Below are 20,391 nucleotides of genomic sequence, written 5' to 3'. Positions count from 1 at the left end.
GAGGGAGAAAAGAAATAATTAATTCAGTATTCATGTTGCTCAAGGTGAATCTATCAGTGAATAGGCAAGGTGAGCCAGTATAAGTCATCTAGAAATCTCCTGATTTCCTCTTCTAATTTTTGATTCATGCATATTCCAACCAGTAAGACTATTTTGTATCAACTTTTCATTTGCTTAATATTTGGTTTTCCTTTTCTTTTTTTTTTAAAACTTATCACCCATTTCCTTTTTTTTATTTTTTATTTTTTATTTATTTATGATAGTCACACACACAGAGAGAGAGAGAGGCAGAGACATAGGCAGAGGGAGAAGCAGGCTCCATACACCAGGAGCCTGACGTGGGATTCGATCCCGGGTCTCCAGGATCGTGCCCTGGGCCAAAGGCAGGCGCTAAACTGCTGTGCCACCCAGGGATCCCCCTTTTCTTTTTTTTTTTTTTTTTAAAGATTTTATTTATTCATGAGGGATAGAGAGAGAGACAGACAGACAGACATAGGCAGAGGGAGAAGCAGGCTCCGTGCAGGGAGCCCAACGTGGAACTCCATCCCGGGTCTCCAGGATCATGCCTGGACTGAAGGCGGCGCTAAACTGCTGAGCCACCTGGGCTGCCCCTGGTTTTCCTTTTCTTATCTTGCCTTTCTATAATATTCAGACTAAGAGTCAGTATCAGCATCTGCAAACCAGTGTAAACTTTGATATATATATATCTATATATATCTATATATCTATATCTATATCTATATCTATATATATAGAAATGAAAGAAGGTATTGTTGAAAAATTATGTAATAAATAAAGAGACTCCAAGTTTAGGTACCATCTTTATTAGTTTCTATTGTACTTTTTTGGATTAGTATTTGCTTCCACTTTCTAATGGCATTTAAAAACTTAAGCTTTTAAATACTAACCCTTTATCTATAATGTCATTTGCAAATATCTTTGCCCATTCCGTAGGTTGCCTTTTAGTTTTGTTGATTGTTTCCTACACTGTGCAGAATGATGAAGTTCTAACAGTTCATTTTTGCTTTTGTTTCCCTTGCCTCCAGAGATGTGTCTAGTAAGAAGTTGCTAGGCCTAGGTCAGAGAGGTTGCTGCCTGTGTTCTCATCTAGGATTTTGATGGCTTCTTGTCTCACATTTAAGTCTTTCATCCATTTTGAATTTATTTTGTGTATGGTATAAGAAAGTGGTCCAGTTTCATTCTTCTACATGTTGCTGTCCACATAACACACTCAACACTCCCCAAAATAAATAATCCAGTTAAGAAATGGACACAAATTGGGATCCCTGGGTGGCGCAGCGGTTTAGCGCCTGTCTTTGGCCCAGGGCGCGATCCTGGAGACCCGGGATCGAATCCCACGTCGGGCTCCCGGTGCATGGAGCCTGCTTCTCCCTCTGCCTGTGTCTCTGCCTCTCTCTCTCTCTCTGTGACTATCATAAAAAAAAAAAAAAAAAAAAATTAAAAAAAAAAAAAAAAGAAATGGACACAAATAGACATTTTTCCAAAGAAGATATACAGAAGACTAAAAGACACATGAAAAGATGTTCAGCATCACTCATCATTAGGGAAATACAAATCAAAACTATACTGAGATGCTACCTCACACTCATCAGAATGGCTAAAATTAGCAAGTCAGGAAATAAAAGATGTTGGTGAGGATGTGGAGAAATGTAAATCCTCTTAAATTGTTGGTGGGAATGCCAACTGGTGTAGCCATTTTGGAAAATATGGAGGTTCCTCAAAAAGTTAAAAACAGAACTACCGGACACCTGGGGAGCTCAGCAGTTGAGCATCTGCCTTCGGCTCAGGTCATGATCCTGGGATCCTGGGATTGAGTCCCACATCAGGCTCCCTGCTTCTCCGTCTGCCTATGTCTCTGCCTCTCTCTGTGTGTCTCTCATGAATAAATAAATACAATCTTTGAAAAAAAAAAGACAAAAACAAAAAGGAGGAATAACATTTTTGGTGAAGCTATTGAAATAAAATGTTTATCTTTTAAAAACAAAACAAAACAAAAACAGAACTACCTATGACCCAGCAATTGCACTACTAGGTATTTACCCAAAGGATACAAATACACTTATTTGAAGGGGCACATGCACCCCAATGTTTATAGCAACATTATCAACAATAGCCAAAATATGGGAAGAGCCCAAATGTCCATCAACTGATGAATAAAGATGTGATATCTGTATAAAATCAAATATTACTCAGCCATCAAAAAGAATGAAATCTTGCCATTTGTAATGATGCGGATGGAGTTAGAGAATATAATGCTAAGAGAAATAAGTCAGAGAAAGGTTCACTCAAATGTGGAATTTAAGAAACAAAACAAAGAACAAAGGGGAAAGAAGGAAAAAAAAGAAGGAGGCAAATCATAAGAGATTCTTAACTATAGAGAACAAACTGAGGGTTGCTGGAGGGGAGGTGGGCAGGGGAATGGGGTAAATGGTGATGGGTATTAAAGAGGGCACTTGTGATGAGCTCTGGATATTATATGTAAATATTAAATCACTAAATTCTACTTCTGAAACCAAAATTACATTATATGTTAACTAGAATTTATTTTATTTATTTATTTATTTATTTATTTATTTATTTATTTATTTATTTATTTATTTTGTGTGTGTTGTTGGTTTTTTTTAATTGAAGGTCCCTTACTGGTCCTGTTTCCATGAGTGCCAAGACAGGGGAAAAGGGGAGGGGAACCAGGTGGCGCAAGGAAGGGTCATCTCCACAACATTCCATTTATAAACAGAACTAAACAGACAAGCACAGAGTCACTATTGCGGTTAGAAGTTGGCAGCGGGATCCCTGGGTGGCGCAGCGGTTTGGCGCCTGCCTTTGGCCCAGGGCGCGATCCTGGAGACCCGGGATCGAATCCCACGTCTGGCTCCCAGCGCATGGAGCCTGCTTCTCCCTCTATGTCTCTGCCTCTCTCTCTCTCTCTCTCTCTCTCTCTCTCTCTGTGACTATCATAAATAAATAAAAATTAAAAAAAAAAGTTGGCAGCATGGGAAAAGGGAGAAACAGGTGAGGAGCTGGGGCGTCGTTAAAAAATAATACAGCCCCCCCCCCAAACTGGGGTGCCTGGGGGGAACTTGGTCTGCTTCAACCCAAAAGGAATCAGAAGATCAAAAATGGTTTGGGAAAGCCAGAACCGTCAGGGATAGAGGGAGGAGGAAGATCCAGAGGGTGAGGGGGCTGTTTGGCAACTGGGGTGAAGAGATTGCCCTCCCCCTGCTGGGATCCCCCCAGCCCCTCTGGTCTGGCAGGAAGGGGGCAGCCTGCAACCCCCATGGGCAGGTCTGGGGCTGCCAGATACTCCAGGCAGGGGGCTGGAGGGGGCTCACAAAGGCTTGCCCTCCAGAGAGATGATGGCACTGCCCCCCCCAGTTTCTCTGCCAGGGTGCAGCGGTCCTTGACCTCCTTGTAGCAGTTTGCTTGTAACTCATGCTTGATCCCGGTCAGCTTTTTCTTGATGGCATCCTTGGAGCTGACATAAATCATTTTGCTCTTAAGGGGTGCAGACTCAGGTGCCCAGAAGATAAACACCAGGTCCTCCTTCTTGCTCTCATAGGTTGCATCATAGAGGGCATAGTGGCAGTCCTTGTCTGGTAGCATCTTGACAAAGGTGGTGTAGGGGTCGTCTACAGTCTGGCCCACGTCACCTACCAGGATCTCCTTGCCCTCCTCGAGGATGATGTTCTTCTTGTCCTCGCTCAGGCAGAAAAGAACTGCCTTCTTGCGCTTCTTCACCTCCTCTGGTGTTGAAGACTTACGCACCTTCATGTCATTGAACACTTCTGACAGCATCAGAAACCGCCACGCCAGAGGCCATGTTTCCGGAAGTGAAAGGGAGATAGCAAAACGGGTCAGAAGAGATGAGAGCCGCTGCAGCTGCCGCCAGGATCCAACTGAACCTGTTAACTAGAATTTAGATAAAAACTTGAAAAAAATAAAAACTTTAAGTTTTAAAGAAATTTTATGGATAAGAAAATTTGCATCTTTCTGATAAGTCTCCTTGTGACTATAAAGACTATTTCTGTTCACTTTAAGAAATGATTTATGTATGATTTATGTATTTGTCACAGAATTTCAAATCACGGTACTTAGTGTACGTTTATATAATATAACTCTGAACTCTTAACTATTACTTTTAAATGCCTTTGGAAGATTTTTAATTATGTTTGCAACTTAAGTTAATGTTTAAAAGTAATTAAGAGTTTCATAATAATCATTTGCTCTCTACCATGTTCTGGGCAATAGTGGTAGATATTATACATTCATTATTTCAGCTAATACTTAATGTGACCTGTGAAACATTACTGCCTCCATATTTATTTGAGGAAACTGAACCTTATGAGAGTGAAGAGAAGATAGGTAGTATGTGGCAGAAAGGATTCTGCTTGTCTGCTCTGAGTAAGCTATTTGGAACTCATTGAGACTCTAGTTTTGGAAAAACTATTTCTTGAGATTCACTTCTAAAGTCTATTGAGTTGTGTAGGGCTTGCTGTTTCTTTACTTTCAAATAGTAAAGGTTACTATTTGAAATAGGTTACTTTCATAAGTGAACAAATAAACACTTAACAGGTGTGTTTATGAGGCTTTCTGTTTTTGGACGTTTGAACAATAGAAGTTAGGAAGGTTTTCATTTGTGGAGTATTGTATGAGAGTTTGTTAAGTTACTAATATATTTTGGGTTATAAAAAAGAAGCCTCAGGATTTGAAGTTTAAATAGAGATGTGTTTGCCTCCATTGGGTTTGTGGTGCAGAGGAGGATTGTAAATTTTTTTTGTAGTTTTGTATTTATACTTGAAATCAGATTTGTCAGGGGTTCAGAATGATGCTGATAATCTAAGTCTCATGAGACCTTTGATGAGTGGCCCAGGCATCTTAAACTGTTCTCTCTTCTCTTTGTACTCTCATTTCCTACCTATTCACTGCTGTTTCCTAGTATACCTTCATCAGGATACACCATTGGTTTTGTGAATAGGATAAATGGAATGGATCTTGGGAGACCAGGGTTCTACTTCTAGTTCTGTTGTGGATGATTTATAACAGCATGACTTTGTGATGCCTTACGTTCCGCTCTGTAAGATATTCAAAATAGCTATTTTTTCCATAGACATTTTAGGCTGATAGGTGAAGTTTGGGCTTCTCGCAGGAAAAGCACAGGTATGTTCAGATATGCTGGATGGTATTCCTCTCAATTTTTCTATTACACTTTGGGTGCTGCTACTAGGACTGAGAACAGATCATGCATCTTTGTATACCATCTTTATCCCTTTTTGTGCCAGGTCTTTTTTTTTTTTTTTTTTAAATTTTTTTTTTAATTTTTATTTATTTATTTATGATAGTCACAGAGAGAGAGAGAGGCAGAGACACAGGCAGAGGGAGAAGCAGGCTCCATGCACCGGGAGCCCGATGTGGGATTCGATCCCGGGTCTCCAGGATCATGCCCTGGGCCAAAGGCAGGCGCCAAACCACTGCGCCACCCAGGGATCCCCAGGTCTTTTTTTTTTTAAAGGTTTTATTTATTTATCTGAGAGAGAGAGAGAGAGAGAGAGAGAGTATGTGAGCATGAGCAGGGGGGGAAGGGCAGAGGGAGAGGGAGAGGCAGGCTCCCTGCTGACATGGGGCTCAATCCCAGGACCCCAGGGTCACCACCTAAGTAGAAGGTAGATATTCAACTGAGCCACCCAGGTGACCTCTGTCAGGTATTCATTTTTTTTTAAATATTTATTTTTACTTATTAGAGAGTGTGGTGTGGAAGAGTTGAGGGAGAGGGAGAGAGGGAGTCACAAGCAGACTCTACACTGAGCATGGAGCCCACTGTGGGGGTTGATCTCAGGACCATGAGGTCATGACCTGAGCTGAAACCAAGAGAGTTGGATGGATGCTTAACTGATTGCACCACCCAGGCACCCCAGGTCTTTTTAAAAGACTTTTAAAATTCTTTTAAAAATTGCCTGCCTTTTAAAAATTCTTTTTAATCATTCTTTCATTTATTATTAAATGTGACCATAAATTTACAAACAGTGTAAAAATAAATGTTACGGCATATACATCTAGATGAATGTTATGTTTAGAGAAGTCACAATGGTAGATTATATAATTAATTCTAGTAATATTGAGCTTTTTTTTTTCAAAAATTATTTGGAATGCCCCTCAAAATAATTTTACAAACTCCCAAAAGGATGAAAATTTGCTACCATATTGAAAGAATGTTTGGGAACTTTTGGGTTATGATGGAGTATTGAATATTCGTATTTGATTTTACTTTTTTCTGAAATACTACAGAATGAAAGTATAGAGGTTTAAAATTGCAGTGCACCCACAAGAATAGGCAAAGTTGGCAAGGCATTGGAAGAGTGGAAACTATGGTTTTACCCACCAAAAGGTAACTGAATCCCAGGCATGTAGTAGAAAAAAGCTGGGAACCAACCTTCTTTATACTGCAGATCCTTAAAAGACAGGAATTGAAAGACAGGAATTTTGGAAATGAGCATGAAATTATATAGCTCTTCTTCTCCCTTCATTTCATTTGGTGGCAGCTCCTCTCTTATCCTGGTACAAGGTAGTTTGTTTGTTTGTTTATTTATTTGAGAGAGAGAGGCGCAAAGGGAGAGGGAGAGAGAGCCCAAAGCAGACTCAGTATTAAGTACAAAGCCCAACACGGGGCTTGATCTTATGACCCTGAGATTATGACCTGAGCTGAAACCAAAGTCAGTCACTTAATTAAGTGAGCCACCCAGGTGCCCCATCCTGGTAGAAGTTTTGAGGTTTATTTTTGTTAGAGGATAAATAGAGCATATGTGGGTTGGGAGACTTCACAGTTCCATAGGAGATAGGCTTTGTATTGAAAACTGGGGATTGTGACAATGTGCATACTGAATACAGAAACTTCTAGCCTTCATCTCCCACCTGGCTCTGGAAATACTGGAAGTCAGACCTTTACCTTCCAAAACAAAAGATTAGAAGACTCTTTGGGGACAGTCTGAATAGGTAGGGCAAGATGAGGGACTTAGAAATATTGATTGTGCCAGTTATTGACTTATTGTCTCTGAATTCTGAACCTGCCCTTCTTAGCCCTTTTTTTGTGATGCTAAAGCTGGAGACTCTGCAAACCACATTTCTTCTTTGCCAGCTGAATATTTGTTAGATTTTGCCAATAAAGAGGTACTGTAGGGAGACTACTTGCTTGGGTGATGAACGGACTTGGTTCTTCCTGTTTTTATTTTATCCCTGTAGTTAACTGCTCTTCAGGCAGTTGGTCTCTACACTATTCTTCATGGCAAGTAGCAGTCTTGGTTTTGGTGAGTGGCCTCCAGCAATTACCACTGTAGCAGAATAGCATGTTTCTGCGGTGGCCCACCATTTCATCAAAGATCAGTATCTTCGCTTTTTGAGACCTGTTCTGTAAGTTACTAAGCTGTGTTTCTTGTTTACTTTTCTCTTAGCTGTAAAGATGGCAATATCTTTTCATAGTTGCTACCTTGGTTATATCTTAGAGTTCTCGTTTATATTTTAGTCATTTACCATCTTTTACCTATTAATGGTTTTTTAATAATACATTTTTTTTGTTTGAAAGATTGGTTTTTGTCTCCTGACTAGACCCCAGTTGATACTCTGATATCAGGGTTTTCACAACAAATGGTAGTGAGATCTCTAAACAGTGAATCATAAGGTCAGCAAGATTCATTCACCCATGCATTTAGAGCTTATAATATACTTTTGATTTCCTTTCTTTTAAATATGAGCAGACAACCAATGATACCAGGTATTTGAGGATGCCTTTAATATGAACAATGGCTCTTCTCCTTTCCTCCAAAAAAAGAAGAAAGAAAAGAAAAAGAAACTCATGGGAAGGAGACTACATAGGTTGGAGAAAACTTAGAAAACAAGCCTTGTGAATGATTTCCTCAGAGATAAAAGAAGACATTGCATTCATGAAACTAGAACAGGATACTATTAAAAAGGAACATTAGACAACAGAGAGGAGTTCTTGGAAATTAAAAAACATGATAGCAGGAATGGAAAATCTCAGTAGAAGGGTTGGAAAATAAAAAAAATACAAGTCATAGAAGATTAGAGAAGATAGGACAATGCAAAGTCGGCTTTAAGAGGACATCAGTTGGTGGAGATTCAGAAAAACATAGAGGAAAGAAACTGAGGGAAAGAAATTGGCTATGAAATAATTCAGGAAAATTTTCCGGAATGGGAGGACATGGCTTTTCATATTGAAAGGACCCAGCAAATACCTAACACAAATGGATGAAAATAGAGCCATATCATTGTGAAATTTCAGAGTATTGAGACCAAGAAGATTCAGCTATCACTCAGAGATAGAAAAGAGCATGGTGTATACAAAGGACTGGACTTTAACTGTGGGAGACAGCGGAGTGATGTCTTCAAAATGTTGATGGAAAATGATTTATAACCTAGAATTTTTATCAAAATCCAGCCAAACTTTGAATTGAATAGGAGAATATACTACATGTATTTTCCCAGTAGTTCATTTTTGTTTTTGTTTCCCTTGCCTTTAGAAATGTGTCTAAAAGAAGTGGCTATGGCCAAGGTCAAAGGGGTTGCTGCCTGTGTTCTCCTCTAGGATTTTGATGGATTCCTGTCTTACATTTAGGTCTTTCCTCTGTTTTGAATTTTTGTGTATAAGAAAATGGTCCAGTTTCATTTTTCTGCATGTGGCTATCTAGTTTTCCCAACACCATTTGTTGAAGAAACTCTCTTTTCCATTGGATGTTCTTTCTTGCTTTGTCAAAGATTAGTTGACCGTAGAGTTGAGGGTCCATATCTGGGTTCTCCATTTTGTTTCATTTATCTGTATGTCTGTTTTTGTGCCAGTACATGCTGTCTTGATGATCACAGTTTTGTAATAGAGGTTGAAGTCTGGAATTCTGGTACCCCAGCTTTGGTTTTCTTTTTCAACATTCCTCTTCTATTTTGGTTCCATACAAATTTTAGGATTATTTGTTCCAGCTCTGTGAACAATGTCAGTGGTATTTTGATAGGGATTGTATTGAATGTGTGGATTGTTCTGGGTAGCATAGACATTTTAACAGGATTTGTTCTCCCAGTCTATTAGGATGGAATGTTTTTCCATTTCTTTGCATCTTTCTCAATTTTTTTCATAAGTGTTCTATGGTTTTTAGAGTACAGAGGTAAAGGTACCGCTTTGGTTTATTCTAGGTATCGTATGGTTTTTGGTGCAATTATAAATGGGATTAATTCCTTAATTTCTTTTTCTTCAATCTCATTGTTAGTATATAGAAATGCAACTGACTTCTGTGCATTTATTTTGTATCCTGCCACATTGCTGAATTCCTATATGAGTTCTGGCAATTTTTGGATGGAGTCTTTAGGGTTTTTCACATACAATATCATGTCATCTGCAAAGAGTGAGAGTTTGACTACTACTTTGCCAGTTTGAATGCCTTTCTTTCTTTTTGTTGTCTGATTATTGAGGCTAGGACTTCTAGTACTATGTTGAACAACAGTGGTGAGAGTAGATATCCATGTTGTATTTCTGATCTTAGGGAAAAAGATCTGTTTTCCCCCACTGAGAATAATATTGGCTGTGGGCTTTTCATATATAGATTTTATGATATTGAGATATGTTCCCTCTATCCCTACACTGTGGAGAGTTTTTAATCAAGAAAGGATGCTGTATTTTGTCAGATGCTTTTTCTACATCAATTGAGAAGATCATGTGGTTCTTGTCATTTCTTTTCTTAATGTGATCTATCACAATTGATTTGCAAATGTTGATCCACCCTTGCAGCCAGGAATGAATCCCACTTGGTCATGGTGAATAATCCTGTTAATGTACTATTGGATCCTACTGGCTAGTCTCTTGATGAGTATTTTGACATCCATGTTCATCAGTGATACTGGTCTGTGATTCTCCTTTGTGATGAAGTCTTTGGTTTTGGGGTCAAGGTAATGATGCTGGCCTCAGAACGAGTTTGGAAGTTTTCCATCCATTTCTATTTTTTGAAACAGCTTCAGTAGAATAGGTATTATTTCTTCTTTAAGTGTTTGGTAGAATTCTGGTGGGAGACCATCTGGCTCTGGACTCTTGTTTGTTGGGAGGTTTTTGATTACTGCTTCAATTTCCTTGCTGGTTATTGGTCTGTTCAGGTTTTCCATTTTTTCTTTTTCTTTTTTTTTTAATTTATTTTTTATTGGTGTTCAATTTACTAACATACAGAATAACCCCCAGTGCCCGTCACCCATTCACTCCCACCCCCTGCCCTCCTCCCCTTCTACCACCCCTAGTTCGTTTCCCAGAGTTAGCAGTCTTTACGTTCTGTCTCCCTTTCTGATATTTCCCACACATTTCTTCTCCCTTCCCTTATATTCCCTTTCACTATTATTTATATTCCCCAAATGAATGAGAACATATAATGTTTGTCCTTCTCCGACTGACTGACTTCACTCAGCATAATACCCTCCAGTTCCATCCACGTTGAAGCAAATGGTGGGTATTTGTCATTTCTAATAGCTGAGTAATATTCCATTGTATACATAAACCACATCTTCTTTATCCATTCCTCTTTCGTTGGACACCGAAGGCTCCTTCCACAGTTTGGCTATCGTGGCCATTGCTGCTATAAACATCGGGGTGCAGGTGTCCCGGCGTTTCATTGCATTTGTATCTTTGGGGTAAATCCCCAACAGTGCAATTGCTGGGTCGTAGGGCAGGTCTATTTTTAACTCTTTGAGGAACCTCCACACAGTTTTCCAGAGTGGCTGCACCAGTTCACATTCCCTCCAACAGTGTAAGAGGGTTCCCTTTTCTCCGCATCCTCTCCAACATTTGTTGTTTCCTGCCTTGTTAATTTTCCCCATTCTCACTGGTATGAGGTGGTATCTCATTGTGGTTTTGATTTGTATTTCCCTGATGGCAAGTGATGCAGAGCATTTTCTCATGTGCGTGTTGGCCATGTCTATGTCTTCCTCTGTGAGATTTCTCTTCATGTCTTTTGCCCATTTCATGATTGGATTGTTTGTTTCTTTGGTGTTGAGTTTAATAAGTTCTTTATAGATCTTGGAAACTAGCCCTTTATCTGATATGTCATTTGCAAATATCTTCTCCCATTCTGTAGGTTGTCTTTTAGTTTTGTTGACTGTATCCTTTGCTGTGCAAAAGCTTCTTATCTTGATGAAGTCCCAATAGTTCATTTTTGCTTTTGTTTCTTTTGCCTTTGTGGATGTATCTTGCAAGAAGTTACTGTGGCCGAGTTCAAAAAGGGTGTTGCCTGTGTTCTTCTCTAGGATTTTGATGGAATCTTGTCTCACATTTAGATCTTTCATCCATTTTGAGTTTATCTTTGTGTATGGTGAAAGAGAGTGGTCTAGTTTCATTCTTCTGCATGTGGATGTCCAGTTTTCCCAGCACCATTTATTGAAGAGACTGTCTTTCTTCCAATGGATAGTCTTTCCTCCTTTACTGAATATTAGTTGACCATAAAGTTCAGGGTCCACTTCTGGGTTCTCTATTCTGTTCCACTGATATATGTGTCTGTTTTTGTGCCAGTACCACACTGTCTTGATGACCACAGGTTTGTAGTACAACCTGAAATCTGGCATTGTGATGCCCCCAGATACGGTTTTCTTTTTTAAAATTCCGCTGGCTATTCGGGGTCTTTTCTGATTCCATACAAATATTAAAATAATTTGTTCTAACTCTCTGAAGAAAGTCCATGGTATTTTGATAGGGATTGCATTAAACGTGTATATTGCCCTGGGTAACATTGACATTTTCACAATATTAATTCTGCCAATCCATGAGCATGGAATATTTTTCCATCTCTTTGTGTCTTCCTCAATTTCTTTCAGAAGTGTTCTATAGTTTTGAGGGTATAGATCCTTTACATCTTTGGTTAGGTTTATTCCTAGGTATCTTATGCTTTTGGGTGCAATTGTAAATGGGATTGACTCCTTAATTTCTCTTTCTTCAGTCTCATTGTTAGTGTATAGAAATGCCACTGATTTCTGGGCATTGATTTTGTATCCTGCCACGCTACCGAATTGCTGTATGAGTGCTAGCAATCTTGGGGTGGAGACATTTGGGTTTTCTATGTAGAGTATCATGTCATCGGCGAAGAGGGAGAGTTTGACTTCTTCTTTGCCAATTTGAATGCCTTTAATGTCTTTTTGTTGTCTGATTGCTGAGGCTAGGACTTCCAGTACTGTGTTGAATAGCAGTGGTGAGAGTGGACATCCCTGTCTTGTTCCTGATTTTAGGGGAAAGGCTCCCAGTGCTTCCCCATTGAGAATGATATTTGCTGTGGGCTTTTCATAGATGGCTTTTGAGATGTTGAGGAATGTTCCCTCTATCCCTACACTCTGAAGAGTTTTGATCAGAAATGGATGCTGTACTTTGTCAAATGCTTTCTCTGCATCTAATGAGAGGATCATATGGTTCTTGGTTTTTCTCTTGCTGATATGATGAATCACATTGATTGTTTTACGGGTGTTGAACCAGCCTTGTGTCCCAGGGATAAATCCTACTTGGTCATAGGTGAATAATTTTCTTAATGTACTGTTGGATCCTATTGGCTCATATCTTGTTGAGAATTTTTGCATCCATGTTCATCAGGGATATTGGTCTGTAATTCTCCTTTTTGGTGAGGTCTTTGTCTGGTTTTGGAATTAAAGTGATGCTGGCCTCATAGAACGAATTTGGAAGTACTCCATCTCTTTCTATCTTTCCAAACAGCTTTAGGAGAATAGGTATGGTTTCTTCTTTAAACGTTTGATAAAATTCCCCTGGGAAGCCATCTGGCCCTGGATTCTTGTGTCTTGGGAGGTTTTTGATGACTGCTTCAATTTCCTCCCTGGTTATTGGCCTGTTCAGGTTTTCTATTTCTTCCTGTTCCAGTTTTGGTAGTTTGTGGCTCTCCAGGAATGCATCCATTTCTTTTAGATTGCCTAATTTATTGGTGTATAGCTGTTCATAATATGTTTTTAAAATCGTTTGTATTTCCTTGATGTTGGTAGTGATCTCTCCTTTCTCATTCATGATTTTATTAATTTGAGTCTTCTCTCTCTTCTTTTTAATAAGGCTGGCTAATGGTTTATCTATCTTATTAATTCTTTCAAAGAACCAACTCCTGGTTCTGTTGATCTGTTCCACAGTTCTTCTGGTCTTGATTTCGTTGAGTTCTGCTCGAATCTTAATTAACTCTCTTCTGCTGAGTGTAGGATCTATTTGCTGCTTTTTCTCTAGCTCCTTTATGTGTAAGGTTAGCTTTTGTATTTGAGTTCTTTCCAGTTTTTGAATGGATGCTTGTATTGCGATGTATTTCCCCATTAGGACTGCTTTTGCTGCATCCCAAAGATTTTGAACGGTTGTATCTTCATTCTCATTAGTTTCCATGAATCTTTTTAATTCTTCCTTAATTTCCTGGTTGACCCTTTCATCTTTTAGCAGGATGGTCCTTAACCTCCACGTGTTTGAGGTCCTTCCAAACTTCTTCTTGTGATTTAGTTCTAATTTCAAGGCATTATGGTCTGAGGATGTGCAGGGGACGATCCCAATCTTTTGGTATTGGTTCAGAGCCGATTTGTGACCCAATATGTGGTCTATTCTGGAGAAAGGTCCATGTGCACTTGAGAAGAATGTGTATTTAGTTGAGTTTGGATGTAAGGTTCTGTAGATATCTGTGAAATCCATCTGGTCCAGTGTATCATTTAAAGCTCTCGTTTCTTTGGAGATGTTGTGCTTAGAAGACCTATCGAGTATAGAAAGAGCTAGATTGAAGTCACCAAGTATAAGTGTATTATTATCTAAGTATTTCTTCGCTTTGGTTAATAATTGATTTATATATTTGGCAGCTCCCACATTTGGGGCATATATATTGAGGATTGTTAAGTCCTCTTGTTGAATAGATCCTTTAAGTATGAGATAGTGTCCCTCTTCATCTCTCACTACAGTCTTCGGGGTAAATTTTAGTTTATCTGATATAAGGATGGCTACCCCTGCTTTCTTTTGAGGACCATTCGAATGGTAAATGGTTCTCCAACCTTTTATTTTCAGGCTGTAGGTGTCCTTCTGTCTAAAATGAGTCTCTTGTAGACAGCAAATAGACGGGTTTTTTTTTTATCCAGTCTGAAACCCTACGCCTTTTGATGGGGTCATTAAGCCCGTTCACATTCAGAGTTACTATTGAGATATATGAGTTTAGTGTCATCATGATATCTATTCAGTCCTTGTTTTTGTGGAATGTTCCACTGAACTTCTTCTTAAAGGGGAATTTTAAGAGTCCCCCTTAAAATTTCTTGCAGAGCTGGTTTGGAGGTCACACACATATTCTTTCAGTTCCTGCCTGTCTTGGAAGCTCTTTATCTCTCCTTCCATTTTGAATGAGAGCCTTGCTGGATAAAGTATTCTTGGTTGCATGTTCTTCTCATTTAGGACCCTGAATATATCCTGCCAGCCCTTTCTGGCTTGCCAGGTCTCTGTGGAGAGGTCTGCTGTTACCCTAATACTCCTCCCCATAAAGTCAGGGATTTCTTGTCTCTTGCTGCTTTAAGTATCTTCTCTTTATCTTTGGAATTTGCAAGCTTCACTATTAAATGTCGAGGTGTTGAACGGGTTTTATTGATTTTAGCGGGGGATCTCTCTATTTCCTGGATCTGAATGCCTGTTTCCCTTCCCAGATTAGGAAAGTTTTCAGCTATGATTTGTTCAAATACATATTCTGGCCCTCTGGCCCTTTCGGCGCCCTCGGGAACCCCAATTAAACGTAAGTTTTTCTTCCTCAGGCTGTCGTTTATTTCCCTTAATCTATCTTCATGGTCTTTTAATTGTTTGTCTCTTTTTTCCTCAGTTTCCCTCTTTGCTATCAACTTGTCTTCTATGTCACTCACTCATTCTTCCACCTCGTTAACCCTCCTCGTTAGGACTTCTAGTTTGGATTGCATCTCATTCAATTGATTTTTTATTTCCGCCTGATTAGCTCTAAATTCTGCAGTCATGAAGTCTCTTGAGTCCTTTATGCTTTTTTCTAGAGCCACCAGTGGCTGTATAATAGTGCTTCTGACTTGGCTTTCTGATATTGAATTGTAATCCAGATTTTGTAACTCTGTGGGAGAGAGGACGGTTTCTGATTCTTTCTTATGAGGTGAGGTTTTCCTTCTAGTCATTTTGCTCAGTGCAGAGTGGCCAAAAGCAAGTTGTATTGGGAAAAGGAGAAAAAGAGAGGAGAGAAAGAAGGAAAGAAAAGAGAAAGAGAAAAAAAAGGAAGAAAAAAAAACAAAAAAAAAAAAAAAAGAAAAAGAGAAAGAAAAAGAAAGAAAGGAGAAAAAAGGGGGGTGGGGGAAGGAAACAAATCAAAAAGCAAAACAATACAAAACAAAACAAAACAAAAAAAGAACCACGGGGGAGTATCTTCTGATTCTGTGTACTTTAAGTCCCTTGGCTTCCCCTGGAAGTTGTCCGTCTAGCTGGTCTTCTGGGGGAGGGGCCTGTCGTGCTGATTTTCAGGTTTTAGCAGTTGGGGGAGCTGCTGTGCCCCTGCCTGGTGCAGGGCTCAGTGGGGGTTGTTTACCCCGTGAGGCCCCAGAAGCAACAGCCCTATTGGCGGGGCTAGTTCTGGAAACCTGGATTCAGCTCCGGCAGGAACTCCGGAGCTCTCGGTCTGCAGGGCCTGGAGGCTCCGGGGTGGGGCCGCTGATCTGCTCAGCTCGGGGCAGGAGCGTCCTTGCTGTCCCGGGCCCTCCCGGCCTCTGCCTGTCCCGGGGGAGGCCGGATCCTGGGCTGTGTCCCGGCGCGCGGTGTTCCAGAGCCTGCGGTATTGGATTCGCGCTCCCGGCCGCGTAGCCCCTCCGCAGAGCCGCCGCCCGAGCCCCCCCCCCCAGCTGCTTCTGGAACCGCCCAGCCCCCTCCGCACGGAGCCTCTTCCTCTGCCCGAGCCCCTCCGAGCTGCTCCCTGGGCGGCGTAGCCCCCTCCGCGGAGGCCGCCGCCCGAGCCCCTCCGAGCTGCTCCAGATCCCGCCGGGTCCCGCCATGCGCGATGCAGCCCTTAGGGAGCTCGGCGCACTCCCCTGGGCACGCAGTTGCTCTGTTAGTGTCCCCGGGAGCCCGAGGGCATCCTCGCCCTTCTGGTTCCTGCTCCAACTCCCTGGGAGCCCCTTTCCGCCCGGGAAGGTTGGTGCAGCTCCTGCTTCTCCGGGATGGGGCTCTCCTGTCCTGGGGACACTCGCCCCGGCCTCAGCCCGGCTCCTCGCGGGGCTCCTCCCCCTTGGAAGCCTTTGTTTCTTTATTTCTTTTTCCCCGTCTTCCTACCTTGATAGAAGCGCGAACTCTTCTCACTGTAGCATTCCAGGTGTTCTCTCTTTAATTCTCAGGCCGAATTCATAGATTTTCAGGATAATATGAAGGTTTTCTAGGTAATTTGGTGGAGACAGGTGATTTGGAGACCCTACTCTTCCGCCATCTTGCCCCTCCTCCTCCATTTTTTCTTGTTTCAGTTTTGGTAGTTTATATGTTTCTAGGAATGGATCCATTGGTTTCAGATTGTCTAATTTATTGGCATATAGTTGCTCATAATATGTTCTTAAAATTGTTTGTATTTCCGTGGTGTTGGTTGTGATCTCCCCTCTTTCATTCATGATTTTATTAATTTGGATCATTTCTGTTTTATTTTAGATATGTCTGGCTAGGAGTTTTATTTATTTTATTAATTCTTTCAAAGAATCAGCCCCTAGTTTGTTTATCTGTTATCTGTTCTTCTGGTTTTTATTTCATTGATTTCTTCTCTAATCTGTATTATTTCTCTTCTCTTGCTTGGTTTAGGCTTTATTTGCTATTCTTTCTCCAGCTCCTTTGATGTAAGGTTAGCTCGTGTATTTGAGTTTTTAAAAAAATTTTTGAGAGAAGCTTGTATTGAAATATACTCCCTTCTTGGGACTGCCTTTGCTGTATCCCAAAGATTCTGAACAGGTTTTGTGCTTTCATTTTCATTAGTTTGCATGAATCTTTTTGATTCTTCTTTAACTTCCTGTCTGACCCATTCATTCTTTAGTAGGATGCTTTTAACCTCCAGGTATCTGACTTCCTTCCAAATTTCCTCTTATGATTGAGTTCAAGTTTCAAAGCATTGTGGTCTGAAAATATACAGGGTATGATCCCAGTCTTTTGGTATCAGTTGTGACCTGATTTGTGACCTAGTATGTGATCTTTTCTGGAGAAAGTTGCATGTGCAGTTCAAAAGAATGTGAATTCTGTTGCTTTAGGATGGAATGTTCTGAATGTATCTGTGAAGTCCATCTGGTCCAGGTATCATTTAGAGCCCTTGTTTCTTTGCTGATCTTCTGTTTAGATGATCTATAGCTCTAAGTGGGGTGTTGAAGTCTCTTACTATTAATGTATTATTATATGTATTTCTTTACTTTGGTTATTAATTGGTTGATATAATTGGCTGCTCTCAAGAGCATAAATATTCATGATTGTTAGATCTTCTTGTTGCATAGACCCTTTAAGTATGATATAGTGTTCCTCTTCATCTCTTAATACAGTCTTTGGTTTAAAATCTAATTTGTTATAAGGATTGCTACCCAAACTTTCTTTTGAGGTCCTTTTGTATGTAAATGGTTCTCCACCCCCTCATTATCAGTGTGGAGGTGTCTTTAGGTCAAAAATGAGTCTCTTGTAGACAGCATATGGATGGGTCTTGCTTTTTTATTCAATCTGATACCCTATGTCTTTTGATTGGAGCATTTAGCCCATTTACATTTAGAATAACATTGAAAGGTATGAATTTAGTACCATTGTATTACCTCTAAAAACCCTGTTTCTGTAGATTGTCTCAGTTTCTTTTTGGCCTATGTTACTCTTGGGCTCTCTCTTCGCTTAGAGGATCCCCCTTAATATTTCCTATAGGGCTGGCTTGGTGGTCACATATTCTTTCAGTATCTATCTGTCCAGGAAGCTCTTTGTCACTCCTTCCATTCTGAATGACAGCCTTGCTGGATAAGGTTTTCTTGGCTGCATGTTTTTCTCATTTAGTACCCTGAATATATCATGCCAGCCCTTTCTGGCCTGTCAGGTGTCTGTGGATAGGTGTGCTGTCAATCTAATGTTTCTGCCTCTATATGTTAGGAATCTCTTGTCTTGAACTACTTTGAGGATTTTCTCTTTATCTCTGAAATTTGCAAGCTTCACTATTATATGTCAGAGTGTTGATCTATTTTTATTGATTTTGGGAGGGGTCCTCTCTACCTCTTGAATATGAATGTCTATTTCCTTCCCCAGATTAGGGAAGTTCTCAGCTATGATTTCTTCAGATATACCTTCTGGCACCCCCTTCACCCTCAGACACTAAAGTAATTCTGATGTTGGTTGTTTTCATGGCATTACTGATTTCTCAAAACTGCTCCTCATGGGCTATTAGTTTTTTAAAATCTTTTCCTTAGCTTCCTTCCTTTCTATCAACTTGTCTTTGTCACTTACTGTCCCTTCTGCCTCATTTACTGTAGCCGTTAGAGCATCCAATTTAGGCTGCATCTCAGAGTATTATTAATTTCAGCCTGATTGGTCTCATTTCTACACTGAGATTCTCTAGTGTCTTTTATGCTTTTTCCAAGCCCATCTAGTAACTTTATAATTGTTATCCTGAATTCCATCTATGACATTTTATGTAAATCCGTATCAATTTGATCTGTGGCAGAGAGTATTATCTTTGTTCTTTCTTTTGTTGTGAATTCCTCCTTCTAGTTATTTTGTCCAGAGAAGGATGAACATGTGAACAGAATCAAAAATATCAACCATGACCCAAGCAAAATATACACTAGACAAATCTGATGAGGTCAGGAAGGAAAACAGAAAAGCAAAAGAAAAAGCAAAAGGAAAAAAAGCAAAAAGGGAGGAAGAGGGAATACAATCTCACAGGGTGGACAAAACAGGATAATCCATTTGTTCTTGAGTGTATTTTGGTCTCTGTATTAGCAGACACTAAATCTGAAGGTTGTAAATAAATCAAAACTTATATTATACAAAAATAAAATTGAATAGAGTGAAATGAAGTAAAAAATGAAGTATATATCTATTAAATATAAATGTAAAAAAAAGTTAAAAAAAGAAACTTAAAAACGAAGAGTTGATAAAATAAGAAACTAGTTGAAAAGAGAAAAAAGAAAAAAGTAATGGAAAATTATAAATTGAAAGATAAATGAATCATGAGATAAAAGCCTTGAACGCTATATATTATTTTCCCCTAGCTCTGGAGTTTTAGTCTTATGGGATCTGTAAATTTGCTGTGCACCTGTTTTTCCAGTTGGTCTTCTGGGGGAGGGCCTGCTGTGCTGCTTCTCAGGTGTCTGCCTGGGCGGAGTTGCACCCAACCTTGCCAGGGGGCTGGGCTCAGTGAAAGCTGATCCTCAGTGTAGCTTTTGTTCTCTGAAGGCTTTTTGGTCTCTTTAGACCATCCAAATAAAAATAACCAGGCCTTGATCTCTAGCCCTAGAGCGGAAAGATGGCAGTCCCTTCTCTTCAGTAAACCCTCAGGGATAAATGGTCTTCACTTTTGTGTGTGCCACAGTCTGCATATTCCTGTGGTACATGCTTATACCAATACTCCTGGGGAAAGTCGGAGTGTCTTGCCTTACTGCATTTTGTAGGGGGCTAGCAGTGAGAGCAGTGGTGGGATGTGCAACGCACCTGCTCTCCCCTTCCCAGAGGAAGATGGAGGGTCCTTGCATTTGAGTCCTCTGCAGGTTCCGCAGGCAGAGAGAAGTCACCCAATAGGCTGGCTCCTGGTCTATGGTGACAAAGTTGAGAACCCCCTCCTGGGCTCTCTGACCCCAGCCAGTTTTCTAGCCCCATTACCTGGGAACTCTACTAGCTCAGGCCACTGCATTAATTCTGTGACTCTAAGGATCCTGAGACCATACTGTCCCACCTAGAATTCTGCCCATTTCACCACCTGAGCACCTTTGAGGCAGGGATGTTTCTCACTGGAGTAGATTTCTAAGGGTTCTGATTTTGCCCTCGGGAGTGGTATCACTTTCCAGTAGCCTGTTTACAGAGGCTCCCCCCTAACCCTGCCGTTTATCTTCCCCCAGATTCACTTCTCTGCACCTCTTACCTTGCCAAAAGTGGTCACATTTTTACTTGAAGAGTTCTGGTATACTTTTCTTACATCCCAGGTTGAATTCATGGGTGTTCAGAATGCTTTTATAGTTATCTAGCTAAATTTAAGGGACCAGGTGACCACTCTTCTGTCATCTTGAGTGAAAACTTCAAGTACTCATTTTAATAGTGTTTCTTTTAGTGCAGGTTTGCTGCACATTCATTCAGCTTCTATGTGAATCAGTTTTTTATTTTTTAAAAGATTTTGTTTATTTATTCATGAGAGACATACA

The 20,391-nt window shown here is 40.2% G+C and overlaps 1 protein-coding gene and 1 pseudogene across 8 annotated transcripts in view; one reads left to right on the top strand and one right to left on the bottom strand.

Annotated features, from left to right (window-relative positions):
- The window catches only part of DOCK3 (dedicator of cytokinesis 3), a 504,793-nt gene that overhangs the window by 87,148 nt on the left and 397,254 nt on the right, over window positions 1-20,391 (top strand). The window lies entirely within an intron of this gene.
- On the bottom strand, window positions 3,112-3,841 carry LOC100687728 (annotated as a pseudogene).

This window comes from Canis lupus, chromosome 20 (genome assembly GCF_011100685.1).
Source record: "Canis lupus familiaris isolate Mischka breed German Shepherd chromosome 20, alternate assembly UU_Cfam_GSD_1.0, whole genome shotgun sequence".
Lineage (NCBI taxonomy): Eukaryota > Metazoa > Chordata > Mammalia > Carnivora > Canidae > Canis > Canis lupus.
This window is presented reverse-complemented; position numbering and strand designations above follow the sequence as displayed.